The following is a 22,130-nucleotide window of genomic DNA, read 5'->3' on the forward strand; positions in this document are numbered from 1 at the left end:
CAGTGAGCAGCAGTGGGGGTGTTCAGGAAGTCTGAACAACCCCCCTATCCTCCTTGACTTTCTTTCAACTACCTATAATCCTGTTTATATAGTAGTCGATCTCACCACGTAAGCCCACATAACAACGAAGTAAAAAATTATTTCATAACTTGCATTTCACGACAATATATGACTATATAACACTCATGTTGTTTCAATGCAGGGTTGATTTTTAGTTTCAAAAATGTGAGTTTTACTTTATATTATAACGAGAAGTTCCTCCCAGAACTACACGAGCCTACTTTCCCGTATACCAACATCAACTTTCTAGTATCTGATGAATTTTCTCAAAATGGTTAAAATCGTAAATTATTTCAATTGCGGGATTTCCTATTCCGCAATGTAGTTATAGCGTTGGTGCATGTTCGACAATTCATCGCAGGAAACACTCCACATTTAAACATGTATTTTGAGGGAAAATAAAATGGTAAAAGCTTTAAAAAACGTAAAAGGTAAAAACTTGAATAAAAACTGATAAAAGTTCACACATTCATGGCCTAGAAAACGTGAGCTTCTGACAAATTTTGTTTTTTTCACCTTAACCTTTAGTCAAAAGTAACTCAATTCACTGCACTTCACTATCCTTTGGTTTGCTCGATTGAATAACATTTTGTGCCGCCACAGTAAATTTTTTACATTTTACCCTGATTTCTACAAATAAAATATGCCTTTCTCATCCAAAGAAATAGATGCGTAAGAAATAAGTAAACGAACAAATAAAGCAGTAGCACCTTTTAAACAAAGCAGCAAATATTTTTTTTCCGTTAAAAAAAATCTTTAATCGCTTTCAAATAGATTTGTTTTTTTCCCTGTCGTTAAAAAAAAAAAAAAAAAAAAAAACAATTTTAAAAATGTCACCTTAAAATATAATTTTCATTATCAAAAAAAAAAAAAAAAATCGTCTGCCCATATGTATAAATAAAAGTTCTCCGTATTCGCAACTCCAGCGCTCGAATACGCTACCTTGCGGTGATTTACATAACTGCCGAAAAAACTAAAACATTGCGTTCCACGTGTGTCTGTTGACGTAAACATAAGCAGTTTGGTATGAGTATTTATTAACGCATTCGATGTGTCTTGGACTGCTTTCAGCAACAGAAAGTGTTTTGTCACTTAATGGTATTCTCGAGCTCCTCAAAATAATGTTAGTTTTTATTACTTCCCTCTAAAAAGTGAGTTGACTGTCGTAAATGGCGCGATATCCTAAACACAAGAAAACTCTGTATTAACAAACTTCGCATTTGCAAGTCTATTCTTAGCTTTTTTTTTTTTTTTTGGAAGAGGAGAACTTTATACCAGGTAAATGTTTTTATTGTTTTGTGTGAATTTGTAAGAATATGGTTTTTTTTAAAAAAATCTTAAGCTCAAAGGAAGGATAGTATGCAAAATATTTTCCTGAATATATTATCGTAGAACGGAATGAAAAATGCTTAACGCTGAGAATTTTCATTGCCAAAATAGTGCGATTATAGTTTAGAATTATAGTTTTAGTATTGTGCAAGCAAAGAACACTTGACGAGATTTTGCATGTCAGTTGTAAACCATTTTTATTTTTTATCATGTGTGGATTAAAATGGTAGAAAGGTAACAGAATTCGATAAGTTTAAAGAAATAACGGAAGATCAATTAAAAAGAAAACTACCGCCATGTATCCGTGAGAATTTTATTGATGATGCATGACAGAATTAAATCATGATTCAGAAATTAGAAACATACGAAACCGAATGTAAAACAATTAGCGCTAGCCAAACAAAACAAAGAACTTTCATCTTCCTCTTTTGATAACACTGATAAACAAAGGTTTATTTACATGAAATATTTATAGTGTTCATATGGCTACAATAAAATTGTAGTTTCATCAAGAATTGATACATTTCGAATTCAACATCGTGGAAATGGTTGCTTACAACTATGAACTACGAAATTTGTATTAATTTCTAATGTTTAGTAATGCTTTTTGAATTTTCATTTCTTTTTACATGGGCCAGAATATCCACAAGACTTTGAAAATTGATTTAAAAAGAATAAAACAAAAATTACTAGACTTATTAGCATTTTCTACGCTACGGCGTGCGTTTGTTTTACCTTTTTCATCCGCCATTAGACGGTGGTTGCAGTGCCCCCTATAGTTTGTTCGAGTTACGAATTTATCCGCCAAACACTGAATGCTTAAGTTAAAACTTTAGCGTGAAAATAAAAAACAAATCGGATTAGCAATAATAATTTCACAGTAAAGACCATGGCTGCGGAGTCGGAGTCAATCTCATTTTGGGGTTAAGGAGTAAGAATCGGGATTCGAAGGTTTTTAATTTAAGGTCTCAGAGTCGGTCACTTTCTCTCAAGGTCCGCAATTATTCTGGGATCAAGGAGTCGGAGTCGGTATCGAAGACCTTAAAATTCCAAGAGTCGGAGTCAGTTATTTCCCCTCCATGTCTATATTTTTGACGATTGGTCGAATCACCACTTCAATGAGTGATACTTGAAGCTTAATGTCAATGTAGCTAGACCTTAAAATTGATGGTAACACTTAAAACTTAAATTAAATGGTAACACTTAAAACCGATATATGCACGAGCTGCGCTGGTGTAATTTTTTATTGTAATTCAATTTATCTCTTTCCAATCCAGTTAAATTCCCCAATCTTTTGTAATGCAAATACAGAACACATGCTACTATCGCTTCTCTTACATTCTTTCTGGAGAATGCAACCAGAAACAGCGAATCCTTTTGTTGTTTGTTTAAGAAAGAACGTCTAGAAAATGAGGAATAACCTCTTCCATCTTCCATCGTCGGTGTTGCCATGACGACGGCCCGCGGCGTTTTTCATGGCGGCTCTTTGAAAACCCCCTGTTTTTTGCAAGTGGAAAAGACCAATTTTTTCCCCACTCTTGATTCTCCAGCAACCCCTCCACGGGCGTTAATCCCTTCGAACCCCCGACCCCACGAGTCGCTTCCCTTTCTTGCCCAGGGGGGCCATAAATATAAAAAGAAATCCATATTTTTAGTTTAACACTATAAATCAGAGCAAGGAATCGAGTCGATGGGGGGGGGGTGACATGTGTTTCCTCCTCCCCATTCCCTCCAACATTAAATTTGAGCGAGTACTCGACGGAATTTTTCATTCAATGTCTCAAACCCCATTTTTTCAAAAGATAGATTTACGCCTTAAAACACATATCCCATTTTTTCAGTTTATTGCAGCATAAAACTTCTTGCAACATTTTTATGTGCAACTCTCTTGAGATTGGCATAGTCGGAGAATTTACCTTTCTAGTCCTTACGTGTATATATATTCTTAGGATATTGCAGAAGGCTTGTAAGTGCAGGTCCTGTTACCTGGTATTCTTTATCTTTATCTTTAATAATAATAAAGCTGAAAGTCTCTCTGTCCGGAGGATGTCTGTAGGATGTCTGGATCTCTGTGACGCGCATAGCGCCTAGATCGTTCGGCCGATTTTCATGAAATTTGGCACAAAGTTAGTTTGTAGCATGAAGGTGTGCACCTCAAGGCGATTTTTCGAAAATTCGATGTGGTTCTTTTTCTATTAAAATTTTAAGAACAAAAATATCATAAGATGGACGAGTAAATTACGAAATCATCATAACGTGGAACCGTAACATGGGCACAAGTCAATTGGCGAGATACGAAATTATCATAACGTGGAACCGTAACATGGGTACAAGCCAACTGGCGAGAAAATTCGCCAAACATTATTTGTAAATATACAGGCGAACCAAAAGACCTTTTAATTTTTCTATTACGGGCAAAGCTGTGCGGGTACCACTATATATAATATGAATATTTTAAAAATAACTTAATCATGGATAAAACCATTGAGAAGAGATAAAATGTAGGGAGTGAAGAATTTCATTCGTGAAGGAAAGACCCCAAGGCACGTGATAGAAAAGCATCGGAAGAAATCAGGCTTCCTTCGCTAGTTTCACGCAAAACGTGTCAACCATTCGTGATTGTTGAGTCACGTGGCTTGAGCTCTTTGCCCAAGCTTTTGCTTAGCCAATGAGTGGACTAGCTCTCTCCATTTACTAATTCCTGCTTTAAGGATAAAACCCTACAGTTGGGGCAAATTTAACCAGGCAGCGACGTAAAATGCTGTGTAAGAAATTATATGCTCCACGCGGTTACATTGCGTAACACTTGACAGGGATCCCAAGATTAATAACTGGGATCTCCATACACTGTTATAACCAGGGGTTCCAGACGAGTGAAAATATTCCCTCTAAGGTGAAAGAATAGTGCCTGAAGGTGCAATGCAGGCCAGAAAATAGAGCAGAGGAGCCAAAACAGCATGCAATCGCAGAAAGACTCATTGCGCATGCGCTTTTTGCCTTAGACATACATTCAACCACCTCAATATGGCGGACAAATGATCACTGCGTTTGTGTGTCTTTCACATTGAATGAAGTACACTATTGGATTAAAACACAACTTTTCTAGGATTAATTATCCGAAATTACAAGTAAGTACAGCTTTTGATCACTTTGTAGCTTTTAGGGCTTTTAAACATAGTTAAGTGTTTAAAAGTGCATTTATTGCTTTTCAGTAACCGTTAGTCATCTAGTTCCCGTTTACCGTTACTATCGTGAAATTTCCATCATTCAAAACGCTACTAAAAATATCTGTCATTATTTTCTTGAATACTCGATAAGCAACTTTTATTAATCACCAAAAGAACCTTAATAAAAATGTTTCTTGTGCTTCGTAGATTATAACAGAAAGCTAGCGGGAAAAAAAAATCTCTCTCAGTCTAGCTCTTTTTTTTTTTTTTTTGCTTTTTCATTCAAGTGTTAGAATCATTTCCTGTTAGCGGTTAATGAATCGATAGCATTAGAAATTTCTTTTGGTTTTTTATTTTGTTACTCTTGATTAACGTTTATAAAACGATTTTGTTTTTCCGTAATTGTAATATCCCTGAATATTTTTGGCTTATCATGTAAATAATCCATAAGTACAGCTATGCTTCATTTTCGGAATACGTCATGTTTTAGTAAATGTATAATTTCTCACATGTTTTAAATAATTACTCGTTTTTAAATTATAACGTATTTGTGACAGATCTTTGATACAAGTGAAGGGGTAGGTATTTATTGTTTTATTAATTTTTAACATTACTTTTTGTAAAAAAAAAAAAAAAAAACATCAGAACCCTGAATTTTTTCACATGTTTTTTAATGGCCCCAGAGTTATTATTCATACTATTTATTTTATGAATTTTTAAGAAAACGATAAAGATTTCAAAGGTCCGCAAAGTTTTTCATTTGCTTTTACCGCGCCCGTGGGTCAAAAGAGGTTGAGAAACAATGAGTTAGAGCACGATCAGATGAATTAAAGCTATGAGCACTTCTTAACTATGTTGAAAACTCTGAAATATGATCAAATGCTGTAATTACATGTTTTAATCATTTCCAATACCGAGTTCAATGAGAAAAATGTCCAAAACGTAGAATATCATAAATCAAAACAAAACTTAAAAAATAAAAAAATACACAACTGTATTCAAAAACGTACACAATACGGGGGAGGGGGGAGGAGGATCTATAGTAAGGGTGCCATTTCTCTCTCCGAAGGTTCCATTTTTTCACTCCGGCTGTCTCGTTTTTAAAAGGTGCCTGTTTTTCACCCTATTTAGAGGTGCGATTTCGGCTCCGTATTGGGTGCCGCTGGTGAACAAGCGTTTCTCCCCTGAAAGGTGCCGAATGCATCCTGTAGTTTTAACAGTGTTCTATGTCAAGATTTTATTTATTTTTAGTAACGTTTGAAACAGCTTTGAGTTGACCGTTTAACTCTGACGCAAGTATCCTCCGATTGATACCTTCAAGACCTTTAACGTCCCCTGAAGCAGAAAACAAGCAAGATGGAATTGTGATTTAAGGACTCTTTCGCTAGAGGTCGAGGTTTTTGGTAAAGTCTAGAAATATAAGATGACACACTGTAACATGTTTTACGGAACGTTACACCAAAAGATGGTAGAAATTTTCCGGTTACTCGTACAAACGATGGTGCATAATTTTACTACACTTTGATGTAACACACGTATAAGCACCAACGCTTGCTTATGTTGCTCTAAGGGTTAGCATAAAAGAATATCCCGGTTTTAAAAATTTATATTTCATAAACTATTACACTCAGCACTTTAAATGATACATGAAAATAAAGATAAAAAACTTTCAGTTTATCACTGACAAATGTTCGATGCAGCGAAGTGGAAGAAGAGGTGTTTTTACCCCCTAAATGGAGTAACTTCTTTACTAGTAATAAAGCTGAAAGTATATCTGGATATCTGGATCTCCGTCTGTCTGTCTGGATCTCTGTGACGGGCATGGCGCCTAGACCGTTCGATCGATTTTCATGAAATTTGGTACAAAGTTTGTTTGTAGTATGGAGGTGTGCACCTCGAAGCGATTTTTTGAAAATTCGATTTTGTTCTTTTTCTATCCCCATTTTAAGAACATTTTGCCGAGCAAAATTATCATAAGGTGGACGAGTAAATTACCAAGTTATCATAACGTGGAACCGTAACATGTGGGCAAGCCAATTGGCAAGAAATTCACCATACATTATTTGTAAATAAACAGGCAAACCAAAATACCTTTTAGTTTTCTACTACCGGCAAAGCCGTGCGGGTATCACTAGTAACTAATAAAACTGGTGTAACTAATAAAACTGGTGTAATAAAACTGGCGTTACACCAGTTTTATCAGTTAAATTACTCCACACTGTAAAAAAAATGCCGAAACGTTACTATTTCCGTGTAACGTTTCAGGATTTCGATAGTTTTTATCCTGGAAATATCAAGTATCATTGTCAAAAAAATTCTTGAATTGCTACAAGTTGCACAATTGCAGACTTCTTTCTGTTTGAAAAACATTTTTAGCTCCCAGTTTAAAAATTAACTGAGAGTATTTATAAGGTGTATCGACTTTAATTCAATTATACGGCGCGTCCTGACTGATTAAGCTTCCAAAGGGAGCGAATAAGCCTTTGGACTACATAGCTTTGCAAGAATTGCAATCAAGTAAGATACTTGCAATTCTGGCTTAGCTTTGGCCATGATTGTGATACAGCTTGTGGAGCTGTTATATTATCCCTGCCTAAGATTACTCCAAAGTTCTAGAAACACTGCTAGCTTAAGCGGGAAGATTTCTGGATTTTTCAGGAAAATTTCAAGAAGGTTACTGAATTTTAGCGCAAAACATTCCGCTTTTGTGAGTTATGTTGCTGGTGGAAATGGGGTACATCAGTTGCCTATTATTTTCCAGGAAAGTTTCTGAATCGTTTTTATAGTGCATTGCAAAGGAGGCAGCTAAGCTGCCACCGCTTTTAAGGATTACACAATTTTTTTTTTACAGTGAGCATAGAAAAACGGCTATGTTGTATGCTTGAAAAGTCGTTTTCGAATTCGCGATCTCCAGTAACATTTTGCTCTTCAGCTGCACAAGTTCAGACACAAAACCACAAGAAAGGACGTCGCCTCTCCCCAAAAATCATCTACAGTACGACCCCTTGATCTCCCCTTTTCTTTTTTATCCCGGATTCTCTCGCCGAGCAGATAGGAGTGAATCCTCAACGATGGGCAGTGGTCATGCGGACAACTAAAAAAAGGGGGTGGATAGACTCCCACACACATCCTTGCATCCAGAGATTCCCCTATCCTAGAGAGAAAAAAAAGGAACAGCAGAAGCTAGGGATCGAGCCCTTCCCGTTCCTCTACCCAGAGATACAGACCACCCGGCATTATGAACGGGTGCAATTTATTTTTAAGTCACGTGCGATTGATTTCGAAAAAGATTCGCAGATATATATATACGACGGTCCGAGCGTTCCCTTTTCTCTTTTTGAATAATAGATTTTTTTTTCCTTCCCTTGCTCAGTTACCCATTTTCCCTTATCGGCGCATAACCAGAGCTGCAAGTTTGCTGGAATGTGAATCGGTCATCTTTTCCCACTCGTCTTGGGTGAAATTGTAATGAATGCCCGCATGAATATCAGTAGCAAGCATATTGACTGAGAAAAAATAGGTAACATACTGGGTGAACTAAAAACCTTAACACTTCTGTGAAAGTTTTCTTTTATCTAAAAGCAGTATTGTTACAAAAGAAAAATTAAAACAGTACTAAGAAAACAAAATAGAATTCGCAATAGGGTCATTTCCTTCAGTCAAAAGTACTAGTTTTAGTCACTGGAATTGATCGAATAATAATAAAAAAAATATATATATGGAGCGAGGGAAAAAAACTTTCATTTTCCCAACGCTTAATTTTAAATTAATTTTTTTAAAGGTCCGATTTCGAAAAAAAGGCGTGGTCTTTATGACGTCACAAATGATGTACTTTGGCACATCTGTGTACCGCGTTTTCACGTTATGATAATCAAGAAGCGAATTAAGTATTGCGCTCTACGCTTGCTATCAACCATGTCGTTGGCAGTACACCTGAGTAAAGATGCGAATTAAATATTGCGCTCTGCGAATGGCATTTCATTATTTATGATACCATCGGCAGAAGCGTAAACAATGAAAGCGCATCGAATAAAATATTTTTTTTTTCAAATATTAAACTTAGTCAAATTATTTAAAAAATGTTCAGATCCTATGTTTTTTAGTATGCTCGTTCTCAAAAAAAAAAAAAAAAAAAAAAAGAAAAAAAGAAAAAAAAAAGGAAAAAAAGTTTAATTAATTTGAATTCTGAAAGTTTGAATTCAAATTATGTTTTTCGCAATCACGAGTTGAGACAGGACCCTATTCATTGAAGTTATTGTTTCTAGAAACGGCTCTTGCCCCCCCCCCCCCAAAGCATGCCCCTCCTCCTGCGCGGTTACGTGTGTACAGTTGTACGTGTGTGTGTAAGCGCACGTTGGTGTAGGCGCGCGTGCGTGTTGTGTAGACTCGTATGTGTGCGTAGACCTGTGTGTATGCACGTAGGCGTGTGAGTATGTGTGTAAAGGCGTGCTTGTGTGTGTATGTGTGTGTAAAGGCGTGCTTGTGTGAATGTGTATGTGTGTAAGCGTGCGTATGTGTAGGACAAGGACGTCACCGCTCAGAAGAAGCAGATTCCGGGGGACAGTGCGCTGCTGGCCGGTGGGCGGTGGTGCTGCTGCAAAGGCCCCTTGTCCAAGCTGAACAAGAAGTTCTGTCTAGAACTAGACGAGCCTACTTTCCCGTATACCCATACTACTTTCTATAGTATCTGATCAACATTCTCAAAAATAGCAAAAATCGCAAATTTTTTTAAACATATTTTTAAAACACTAAAAGCTGATTTTAGGAATAAAATATTCCTCACTCATCTAAAAAAATTAGATGGGTAAAAAAAAAGCAGCAACTTTTAAACAAAGCAGCTAATACACTTTTTTCCATTAAAGAAATCTTTAACAGCTTTCAAAACGAAAAAATATTAATTAAAATTAATAAGCTCATTAAAATAAATTCATCATATCAAAAAAAAAAATCGTTTCTTTTTCCCCTGTTGCCAAAAACAATTTTTAAACGAATTAATGCACTTACCAAAATAAATAAAAACCATAAAATGTCAACTTAAAGAAATAATTTTCATTGTCACAAAAAAAGATCGTCTGCGCATATCTTTATGTAGAAACATAAATGACTTCGAGCTTACTCGCCGAAAACTGAATACCTAAATTAAAACTTTAGCGTGAAAATAAAAACAAGTCATATCAACAATAATTATTTCACAGTCAAAACCATAGCTGCGGAGTCGGAGTCAATCTCATTTTGGGGTAAAGGAGTCGGAGTCGAATATCTAAGAATCGGAGTCAGTTATTTGTCCTCCGTGTATAAATTTTTGCCAAAGCTACGAAGTCAGAGTCGAAGTCGGGGAGTCGGAGTCCGATTAATTGTCGGGCACAGGAATCGGAGTCGGGTTCAAGTGCCCCTAAATTCTCGGAGTCGAAGTCTGGAGTTAGGCGTCAAGAGCTATTTCCAACAAAATTTGTTTGAAGTAAATCCGCCTTCAAGTACGGAATCTACATTGACTTTCAGTTTTCCCATAGGCGCTAATGTTAAGGGATTTGAACTGTTCAAAATTGAACGGAAAATTGTTCAAATCAAAAAGATATTTTATATGCAAGTTTTTCATCAAACGCTTTTTCCTACAAAGTTTGTTTGAAGCAAATTCGCCTCATGGTTCAGAATTGCCTTCAATTTCCCCGTAGGCGCTAATGTTAAGTTTTTTTGAACTGTTCAAAATTGAACAAAAAATAGTTCAAATCAAAAAGTAAAATATGGGAATGAGATGTCCTCGCCGAGATCTTTCGAACAAAAAAAAGTTTGTTCGAATCGGACTATTCATTCAAAAGTTATTGGGGGGGGGGGGGGAACAGACAGACAGACCGACAGACAGACAGACCAACAGACAGACAGACATTTTTCCCCATCTCAATACCCTACTTTCCAATTTTTAATTTTTCGATATTTATTCAATTATTTTATTTATTTTTGACTTTTTTTTGTTTTTTGCGATATTTTTAAGATGCATTAAGCCTTTCATGCTTTTTTCTTCTTTTTCTGACTTTTACTGGGAAAGTAGGCTAAAAAGGAACCGGAATGCCAAAGACCGTCAAATGAGAACAATAGGCAATCGTGATTCGCAACTCCAACGAACTATAGGGGGCACTGCAGTCACTGTTTAATGGCGGAATTGAAAACTAAAACAAACGCATGTGGTAGCGAAGAAAATGCTAAAAGTGTTGTGATTTTTGTTCGTATGTATGATTTTTTCGCTTTATTCGTTTGAAAAGATTTTTCAAAGTCTTGTGGATATTCTGACCCATATAGAAAGAGATTAGAAACCAAAAAGTATTACGAAAGTAAACAATTAATGTAGAACACACAGTAAGTTGTTCTGAAGCAGCCATTTTCACGATGTTGAATTCGGAATTCATAAATTTTTGGTTCGCTTCGAACGGCATTTTCATTTTGTACCGTTTTTTCTATACATTAGTACATATTAAGTTCAGTTTCGTGACATTTCCAGCATTTGTTGACATTTTTGTCACATAGTGCACATACGTGGCAGACTGTCAAGAGTAACGTTTAACACTAGATAATTTATTTCTATGACTATATGATTGGATATCCAAAGAAATCATGCATTTCATTCATTCGTCATGGAAATAATTTACCTGATATGCGAAATCTTGTCAAGATACATTATTCTTTCACATAATTTTAAAACCATAACACTATAAACAGATTTTTGGCGAACTTTTATTTTTTATTGTTCAAATTCTTAACGTTCTTTCTGGATTTTTCAATCTGTTCTGCGATAAATATTTTCAAGAAAATTTATTTGCATACTGTCTATTTCAGTAGGATACTGTAGTAACAAATTTTATTTAAATCATTTATGTGGAATTAGGTTAAAGAAAAGTGTCCAGTCAATGTTGTTAAGTTCGTTTTTTTTTCATCGAATTGAAAAACTGATATTTATTCAAATTCACTCAGAACAAAATAAATAAAATGTGTACTCACAGTTTATATATGGTGGTAGTTTTCTTTTCAGTTGATTGACCATTATTTCTTTTTACTTATCGAATTCTGTAATCTTACTATCATTTTATTCCACTCATGATAAAAATTAAAAATGGTTTAACTAAAAACGCGAAATCTCGCCAAGGCTACTTTGCTCGCACAATACTAAAAATTAATAACCCTAAACAAATTTGGCGAAACCTTTCAGCTGAGAATAAAAGGAATAAAGTAAATTCTTTCTCGGTTATTCATTTTGTTCTACGATAATATATTCAAGAAAATATTTTGCATACTGTCCATTCCAACTAAATGCTGCTGTAAAATATGATTAGTTAAATTAATTTAAGATTAAAAAAAACTCATATTCTTACAAATTCATACAAAACAATAAAAATTTTTACCTGGTATAACGTTATCCAATTTTGTTAATCCAGAGTTTTCTTGTTTACGCTTCCACCATTTAATACTTTTTTGAAAGAAATAAGAAAAACTAACATTATTTTGAGAAGCTCGAGAATACTACTAAGGGACGAATTAATTTCTGTAGCTGAAAGCAAACTAAGACACATCGATTGCGTTAATAAATACTCAGAACAAACTGCCTGTGTTTACGTCAACAGACACACGTGATGCGCAACGTGGCAATGTTTTAGGTGCAGACGCAGTTTTATAAATCACCGCAAGGTAGCGTATTCGAGCGCTGGAGTTCCGAAATTCGCAACTCCAACGAACTATAGGGGGCACTGCAGTCACTGTTTAATGGCGGAATTGAAAACTAAAACAAACGCATGTGGTAGCGAAGAAAATGCTAAAAGTGTTGTGATTTTTGTTCGTATGTATGATTTTTTCGCTTTATTCGTTTGAAAAGATTTTTCAAAGTCTTGTGGATATTCTGACCCATATAGAAAGAGATTAGAAACCAAAAAGTATTACGAAAGTAAACAATTAATGTAGAACACACAGTAAGTTGTTCTGAAGCAGCCATTTTCACGATGTTGAATTCGGAATTCATAAATTTTTGGTTCGCTTCGAACGGCATTTTCATTTTGTACCGTTTTTTCTATACATTAGTACATATTAAGTTCAGTTTCGTGACATTTCCAGCATTTGTTGACATTTTTGTCACATAGTGCACATACGTGGCAGACTGTCAAGAGTAACGTTTAACACTAGATAATTTATTTCTATGACTATATGATTGGATATCCAAAGAAATCATGCATTTAATTCATTCGTCATGGAAATAATTTACCTGATATGCGAAATCTTGTCAAGATACATTATTCTTTCACATAATTTTAAAACCATAACACTATAAACAGATTTTTGGCGAACTTTTATTTTTTATTGTTCAAATTCTTAACGTTCTTTCTGGATTTTTCAATCTGTTCTGCGATAAATATTTTCAAGAAAATTTATTTGCATACTGTCTATTTCAGTAGGATACTGTAGTAACAAATTTTATTTAAATCATTTATGTGGAATTAGGTTAAAGAAAAGTGTCCAGTCAATGTTGTTAAGTTCGTTTTTTTTTTCATCGAATTGAAAAACTGATATTTATTCAAATTCACTCAGAACAAAATAAATAAAATGTGTACTCACAGTTTATATATGGTGGTAGTTTTCTTTTCAGTTGATTGACCATTATTTCTTTTTACTTATCGAATTCTGTAATCTTACTATCATTTTATTCCACTCATGATAAAAATTAAAAATGGTTTAACTAAAAACGCGAAAACTCGCCAAGGCTACTTTGCTTGCACAATACTAAAACTACTATAACCCTAAACAAATTTGGCGAAATCTTTCAGCTGAGAATAAAAGGAATAAAGTAAATTCTTTCTCGGTTATTCATTTTGTTCTACGATAATATATTCAAGAAAATATTTTGCATACTGTCCATTCCAACTAAATGCTGCTGTAAAATATGATTAGTTAAATTAATTTAAGATTAAAAAAACTCATATTCTTACAAATTCATACAAAACAATAAAAAATTTTACCTGGTATAACGTTATCCAATTTTGTTAATCCAGAGTTTTCTTGTTTACGCTTCCACCATTTAATACTTTTTTGAAAGAAATAAGAAAAACTAACATTATTTTGAGAAGCTCGAGAATACTACTAAGGGACGAATTAATTTCTGTAGCTGAAAGCAAACTAAGACACATCGATTGCGTTAATAAATACTCAGAACAAACTGCCTGTGTTTACGTCAACAGACACACGTGATGCGCAACGTGGCAATGTTTTAGGTGCAGACGCAGTTTTATAAATCACCGCAAGGTAGCGTATTCGAGCGCTGGAGTTCCGAATAGTCAATGACTGTCGTGTCTCTTGCGAATTATTCAATTACACCATATTTTTTATTTATCGTCTGCTAACATATAATTTCATGATATTTTGAAAACATTTTTGTCAGTTAGAGTTATTATAACTTTTAGAATATTAGAGAGAGAGATTGTAATTCGCAACTCCAGAGCTCGAATACGTAACCTTTCGGTGATTAACAATACTACCGAAAAAGGTAAAACATTCCGTTCCACGTGTTTTCTTTGTCTTCCACTTGTTATATTACTGTCTTCAAACAGTTTATGGTGTAATGTAATTTCAGAGGAATAGAAAAGAAAGCTTCCCGCAAACACGATGAAACTTAACTGTCATTCACTAAGCTTCAAAGCAAGTTATAAGTTACGGCATTTGTTTGTTTTACCTTTTTCATTCGCCATCAAACAGTGACTGCAGCGCCCCCTATAGTTTATTGGAGTTGCGAATAAGTTTGTGAAGCCTTTCATTCTTCTTTCAGGTGGTACAATGAGTTATTATGGTGACTTTTTATGGTGCGTATCGTTCTAATAAAATGTGTGTGTGTGTCTATGTTTTTTAAATAATAATGAGAGTTTTTTCATGAGAATCATTACAAGACATTAACAGAGTTTTTTTTTTTTTTAATGTTGGTAAATAACTTATAACAACTTCTTATTTCATACTTAAAACATTAATTTGGCGTGGGCAAAGCAAATGTCTGGTTGTACAGGCGTAAGTTGGCGTGTCTTTGTTTTACCACTTTCAGAAGCCATTTGCTAGAGACTGCAGCGCCTTCTATAGTTTATTTGAACTGCGAATATATCTTCTTTTATTTTTAATTTTATTTATTTATTAACAGCAGAAGATTTTTAATTAACTTTTTAAAAAATGTTTCGAAGAAATAATTCTGTTGAATGCTCAATTTTTGTGTTTATCATCATATTTTTCACTTTATCATCATTAGGATTAATAACCGACAACTATACAATAGTAGTAATTATTTTTAAAAAAAGAGGAATAAATTTTATGAAATGTTAGTTGCAAAATCTTAGGTTTTTTTTTTTTTTTTTTTTTTTTTTTTTTGTATTTGCAACTCCCACAAACTATTCGCGATTCCAATAAACTATAGCGGGCTCTGCACACACTGCCTAATGGCGGATGATTAAGGTAAAAACCACAAACTGGCTGAAGTCTGTAATTTACCCCAAAGAAAACACGTGGAACGGAATGTTTTAATCTTTTTCAGTAGTATTGTTCATCACCTCAAGGTAGCGTATTCAAGTTCTGGAATAGCGATTTTTTTTTTTTTTTCAATATTTGACATGCATGGAAATGCTTTATTTTGACAAAGCTGAACTGGATCCGGAAACTAAACTGTTTTACTGGTGAAACTGTAATTTTAGGAGAATGAAGAAACGTAAACGTGGTCAAAATTAGCGCTATCTACTGGAGTTCAGAGTCTGGAGTTATGGTTAAAATTTCAGGCATCAAAATATCCCTAAGAGGCAATTGCTCGTTCAAATGTAGAAGCAATTTTCACCCATCATGCCTTGACGAGCGATTTTCTAGTCTTTATATGTATATTAACCAGCATCAGGCGCGATATTTCCACATGGACAACAGCACTAAAAATAATTCTAAAACTAACGCACATCAGCTTGCCAGAATTTTGTCAATCTATTAGGCCTCGACCGATGGCATTTTTTGGCCGATGGGCCGATGCCGATTGTTGGTCGATTGTTCAAAGATGGCCGATGGCCGATGGCCAATTGTTTTCCTCCAAATGGCCGATTACCGATGGCCGATGCCGTAGGCCGATGGCTAAAAAAAAGTTTTAAAAAAAATAATTTTAATTCTGATATTTTTAATTCAAATTATGTTTTTCGCAATCACGAGTTGCGACAGGACCCTACTCATTGGAGTTATTGTTTATATAAACTGTTCCTATACCCCCAAACTGCCATTCTCCTGGGCGGTTACGTGTGTATAGTTGTGTGTGTGTGTAGGCGCGTATGCATGTGTAGGCTTGTGTGCGTAGACCTGTGAATACACGTAGGCGTGTGTGTCTCTCTGTGCGTACGTGCTTGTGCATGTGTAGACTTGTGTATGCATATAAGCGTGTGTGTGTGTGTGTGTGTGTGAGCGTGTGTAGGACATGGACGCCAACGACCAGGAGAAGCAGATTTCGGGGGACATTGCTCAGGACCGGAGGAGTCGCGCTTGCAGATGACGGTGGGCGGGAGTGCTGCAGAAGAAGGCGGGGGGGGGGAATAAAATCAGCGTAACGTCAAGGACAGTCAAATGAGAAAAATAAGCAATCGTGATCAAAAAATCTAACAGAAATAAATTGATAAGATTGTCAGGGCTTTAAAGGATCATTGATTCAATTCACTTTAATTCCTTTCTACGGATAAGGAATTGTAAACACGAAATATATATATATATATATATATATATATATATATATATATATATATATATATATCAGATTTCGGCCTAAATTTCTATTTTACGATCACCCAATTTAAACTTCACAAGTTTTTTTCGGCATATCTGTACATGCATATATACCTAAGAATATATAGATGACCGGAATATCCACTTTGAACGCCTCCTTAGTTAATTATCGTAAATTCTCTTGTAATGTCTTCATGCGCGTAAACTTGCATCACTCAAAAAGTTATGAAATAGTAAGTTGAAAACTCATACGTACGTAGTATGATCTAAAAGTTCGAGGACAAATTGTATAAAACCTCACCTTGCATTGTTCACATTACTGAAGTACATCTATCTACAAAATAGTCACCTTGAACGACTATGCACTTCTGCCAACGTTCGTATAACTTTTAGAAGTACTCCTAGAAGACATTTATCGCAACCTCCTGTAAGGCCTCTTGCGCTGCTACTTTAATTTCGTCGTGGGGAAGAAGACGACTTTCATGTTGAGGGTGCACGGTTCGATTGATCAATACTCTGATATGACAAACAAATAACATAACGTTTCGACGGACTTAGCTCCGTGTGACTTTTACCTGTTCCCAGCAAAAAACATTTGCATGGACGCCGCTTTCTTCCGTCAGGAGAAGATAAAGCTGCAACAAAGAAGGTAGCAAAAAATGGCTTCCAGGAGTGTTTCCAAAATTATGAACACTGGCAGAAGTAGTACATAGTCACTCAAGGTGACCTCTAGAAGGTGGATGTGCTTCTGTAATGTGAGCTATTCTGGGTAAGGTTTTATACAGCTTGTCCCCGAATTTTTGGATCGTACTACATACAACCTGTATAGGGTGTAGTTATGTTTCTCCTATTTTGACTGCTGTATGATGGAAGACAAAGATTAAGAGCCAAAAAAAAGAAAGAACGAACGAAAAAAGGAAGAAAAACAAAGAGACTGTTTAATAACCAATTGATTTTTTTTTTTTTTTTTTTTAATTGAATATATAACTAAGATTTCAGAAATATTGTAATAATGTGAGGATTTAGGTACATTAAACATAGTTAAAAAACATTAAATTACGTTGTTTAATCATTAAAAAAAATAAGAATAAAACTATGAAACCGTCAACAAATTACGCAATTAAAGTGGAAAGATTGCAAGTAGACATTTTTCAGTCATCAACTTAAACAAAAAAGGTAACAGATAAATTACAATATTAAATCATAATAGGAATATTTATATACTTATTTCAAATTTATGAATAAAAAAGTTTGCATTTTTCACAAAAGCTATAACAGTGACATAAACTTTGCGGAAAAAAGAAATAGCAATGAAAAGGGTGAGGTTCTTAAAACGCAGCTACAATAAACAAACACAATATTTACACCAAGTTAATAACTGAATACATATACTACTTGATCTGATGTTTGCACACGTAATATTGAACAATTTGATTGTTTAATCTTCTATGAAACACTACAAACAAGTTCAAATTAAATTTTTCAATTTAACAAAAATTTTCTGAAATTTAAAAAATTGCATAATAGAAAATCCTTGAAACGTTTCTATAACATATTATTAAAAATATGATGAAAACAAAAATAATTTATTCATTGATTTTATATAAATACATATAAATAGTTACTTACAACAGAAAAAAAATCGATCGCTATTAATGATGAAAAAAAGATGGCGCATTACGAAATATATGTGAAACAAGTATAAGAAATGCGCAAAATGATATTTCTTGACCAAAATAAATAATCACTAAATATTTAAGAAATGCTTGAAATGACGAGGGTGGGTTAGGGGTCACCCTCTGATTTTGAAGTAACTCACAACATTAAACTTCGACCTCATTTTTTTGGTACAGAACCGCTACCACCAACGCCTCGGAAGAGTTTCTGAATCTACTTCAGCACTTCCGAAGAAAAATTCAAAAATCCCTTTGATTTCCGAATTATGTCACCATTCAAAACGTCTTTAATCAATTTCTTATATTTATGCTCTAAATTCTTCCTAAACAATAGATAAAGTTGGAAAAAAAATCTCTAATTTTATGAATGGTGTTAATTTTAAACAACTAAGAAGTACAACTAGAGTTTAATTTCAGAAATTGAGGGAGTGGGAGGAGGGGCACGCAAGTGTTCTCGGAAATACAAAAAATAGTCGTAAAAAATAGAGTTCAAAATAATCATAAACATTGAACAGAAAAACCCTTTTAAAACTTGCACTCGAGTTTGTTTTGACGTGCAGGGAAACAAAAATGAAACAAAACCGGTTTCGCCATCTCATATTTGTTTCAATAGTCTCCAATTCGGCATTATATTACCAAATGATCGTCAGTCTGAGACGTTATATTAGTTTTCCATTGAAATAAGTACTTAATAGCCACAAAAAATGAGTAAATTGGCTTTTTAGAACAACCGATCGAGAACAAATAGGGAAGTGCGAAACTGGAACGAACGCACACCCCACATGTGAAAATTTAGCCTTATACAGCTTACCATTTTTGAGTCATGACTTATGAGAGATACATACGTACATCCAGCAACAAGAAACAACGCAATAATTAACTTGTTTGGTACCTGAATGCAGTATTAAAACCTCTTTCTGGGGTGACTAAAATAGAAATTCATACTGAAATTTAAGTAAACAATTTTATATGAAAACAATAACTCCTTTTACTTTGTATTAAAAAGTAAAACAACAAAGGTCCTTTTTTTTTCAAAAACATCGGCCAATTCCATCGGCTTTTCGATGTTTTTTAAGGCCGATGGGCCGATGTTTCCTGCAAGTTAGCATCGGCCGCCGATGCCGATGGCTAAATTGCTGAACCATCGGCGCCGATGCATCGGCCAGGCCGATGCATCGGTCGAGTCCTACAATCTATTTTATTGAACAAATGACAAATCAAGCTATTAAAGCTGGCAGAAAGCGATACTTAAAATAAAAAAAAAAAATTAATTTGAATTTTGACACCTTGAATTCAAATTATGTTTTTCGATCACGAGTGTGTGTATGTAGGCGTGTGTGTTTGTGTCTGTGTGCAGGCATGAATGTGTGGGTAGTTGTGTGTATGTGTAGGTGTGTGTATGTGTATGTAGGTGTATGTGTGTGTATGTGTTTGTGTGAGTTGTGTGTTTGTGTGCGTAGTTGTGTATGTATGCGCGTGTGTGTAGGAAATGGATGCAACCTGGAGACGGCTTTCGCTAGAGGAGCAGCATCGTGAGGAGCCGGTCGACGGTGATGCTGCAGAGGGTGCTGGTCGGAAAATAAAATCATAGGACATCAAAACAGTCAAATAAAAGCAATAAGCAATCGTGATTGCGCAAAAAAAAAAAAAAAAAAAAAAAAAAAACATGAAAACAAAACCAATTATTCTTTTTGAATACATAAAAAAAGTTTTCACTCATTTTTACACAAATAACTATGATTACGAAACAGCCGATATTTCATTAAGAAAAATAACCTTCACTCTTTTTTCCCCCGAATTTTTCATGTGCTCGTTATTTATTACTTTTCCTCACGAAAAGATCGTCTGCTACCTCTGTTATGAATCAGAAATTCAACTTTATTTAATTTTATTTTGTGACCAAAAACTGCAGACGATTAAAAATAAAGATAAACCTCATTTTAGAATATGAAATCAATTTAAAATGAATAATTAGGAGGTGTTCAAATTGTCCCTCGAACTTCGGGTAAAGTTCAAATTGTGTACTTTTTAAGGGCTTTAACATGCTGCAAAAAACAAACAAATGTGACTTTTTCTCGATGAGATACTCGCACATTTATGATTTTCATTAAAGTTAGAATAAAAATCTGGAAGCATAGGCGGATTTACTGGGGTGCCAGGGGGTGCGCAGCACCCCTAACAATTTTGTTTGGATATTGAAAATAATTAAAATTAATAATTTTTCATATGGACACACAATTTAGAAAATAAATTTTCTCTAATCTACAATCCAAGTTAATTTGCTTGAAGACAATCTCAAAAAAAAAAAAAAAAAAAAAAAAACGCAGTTATATAATAAGCAGTTTATTGTGTAACCTGCGTGTGTCACCAAACTTCGCCAGTGCGAGAGAAATTTTGCAACGCATAAAGAAGAAGAGTACTTTTATCCATTTGAAAAAAAAAGATAAATTAATACATTTCTTAAATTATTTAGTATTTAATGCTGTATTATTGAATAATTGTATACTCTATAACTGAATATTTATGAGTACAAAGTACAATCAGTACAATTTCTTTTACATTGAAACAACCATGGCTAATAAAGTCAAAAAAAAAAAAAAAAACATTGCTGTTGTTATATACTTTATTAAAAATCATTAAAACTGTTTCAAGTTCTTCACATCATTTCAGTAAACTGCTATAAAATATCCTCTGAAACCACTTAAAAACCAGCATTTTTGAGGTAAATTTTCAAAAGAAAGCCCCCCCCCCCCCCCCCACGTCCCACTAGATCCATGTAATTGTTGCACTCCCAGAATTCGCAGCCTAAATCCGCTTATGTCTGGAAGTACTTTTTTTTCTACGAAAGGTACGCGATTTTCTATTCTGCACACTTGACAACGTGTATGCTAAAATTCATGATGATCGGTTGAGTAGTTAAAGCATGAAACAATTATAGAAAACAATTAAACTCACTTTCGTCTTTATAATTTTAGCAAGCATATTATTTTACTTTTGACACTTATTTATTTATTTCTTTTCCTTCCTCCATTCATTTACTTTGAAGCAATGTTTTAAAAACAGCGAAACTTTGTACTTTCCTGAATTTTTACACTTTTTAAGAAAATTAAATTTTATTTATCCTTTTCCGAAAAACGTCTCTCCGAGTATGTAAACAATTAAAGGAACTTAATGTAATTTATGACTTTTCTAATTTTTTTTGCCACTAGATGTCACTACGTTATCTCCCTTATTAATTCTTTCCGAATATGTTTCGGTATGATACGATAGCGCGGACAATTTAGTGTGCATTATTATTGAGTACTAAACGTGTATGCTTATTTATTAGTGGAAGGAGACATGCTCTCTTTAATGTATATGTTTTGTATTGACTAATCCAGTGTAATCGAGATTTAGTAACGAAACACTACCAAATTTGACTTGCTCATAGTATGACTCGGTGGCGCAACGGTAGCGCGTCCGACTCCAGATCGGAAGGTTGCGTGTTCAAATCACGTCCGGGTCAAAATCTTTTTCGCATGCCTTTGAATTTCATGATTTTCTGTTTAAATTAGAACATTTAAATTTTTCCACAGACCATTTTTTCTTTATCTTGAGCTTAAAAATTTGACGAACAAGTTCGATTTTTGTTTAATTCGAGAGCCCTTGAAAAGTATCCCCTAAACCACCAAGGGCCTAAATTTACCCGTCTGCACGAGCGCAGTCTTATCAATTTAAACCATTGTGAAGAATGATCTGTTGCCAACTTTTTACCACGTGTGAACAAATAAAATTCTTACTTTTGCTTCAAGGTTTTTTTTTTTCTTTTTTTGTAATTGGCGAATTGTGTGTTCAAATCTCGTCAAATAACTTTTTGATATATTGTTTAATTTTTAATCCACCGAGCATTTAGTTCCTTTTTTTTTTTTTTTTTTTTTTTTGAGCATGCGAAGCATATAAAGCAAGCGAGTTCTTTCAAAAATTAGATTCTTACCCTAACTGATATTATCAATGCGAAAGTGAGTTTGTTTGTCTGTTTGTTTGTTTGTTTATATAATGGTGCAGAATAGAATCTTTCATCCAGAAAAAAAAAGTTCTAAGGTTTTTATTCCAATTTAAAACAAAATCACAAATTTCTGCGCATCTCATCAAAAAAAAAGTCATA

The 22,130-nt window shown here is 34.3% G+C and overlaps 1 non-coding gene across 1 annotated transcript; it reads left to right on the top strand.

Annotated features, from left to right (window-relative positions):
• The first annotated feature begins 21,419 nt into the window (after window positions 1-21,419).
• Window positions 21,420-21,491, top strand: Trnaw-cca (transfer RNA tryptophan (anticodon CCA)). The gene has a single exon. It is a non-coding gene; the product is annotated as a tRNA-Trp (tRNA).
• Window positions 21,492-22,130: the final 639 nt, after the last annotated feature.

The sequence above is a fragment of the Uloborus diversus genome, chromosome 2 (genome assembly GCF_026930045.1).
Source record: "Uloborus diversus isolate 005 chromosome 2, Udiv.v.3.1, whole genome shotgun sequence".
Classification (NCBI taxonomy): Eukaryota; Metazoa; Arthropoda; class Arachnida; order Araneae; family Uloboridae; genus Uloborus; species Uloborus diversus.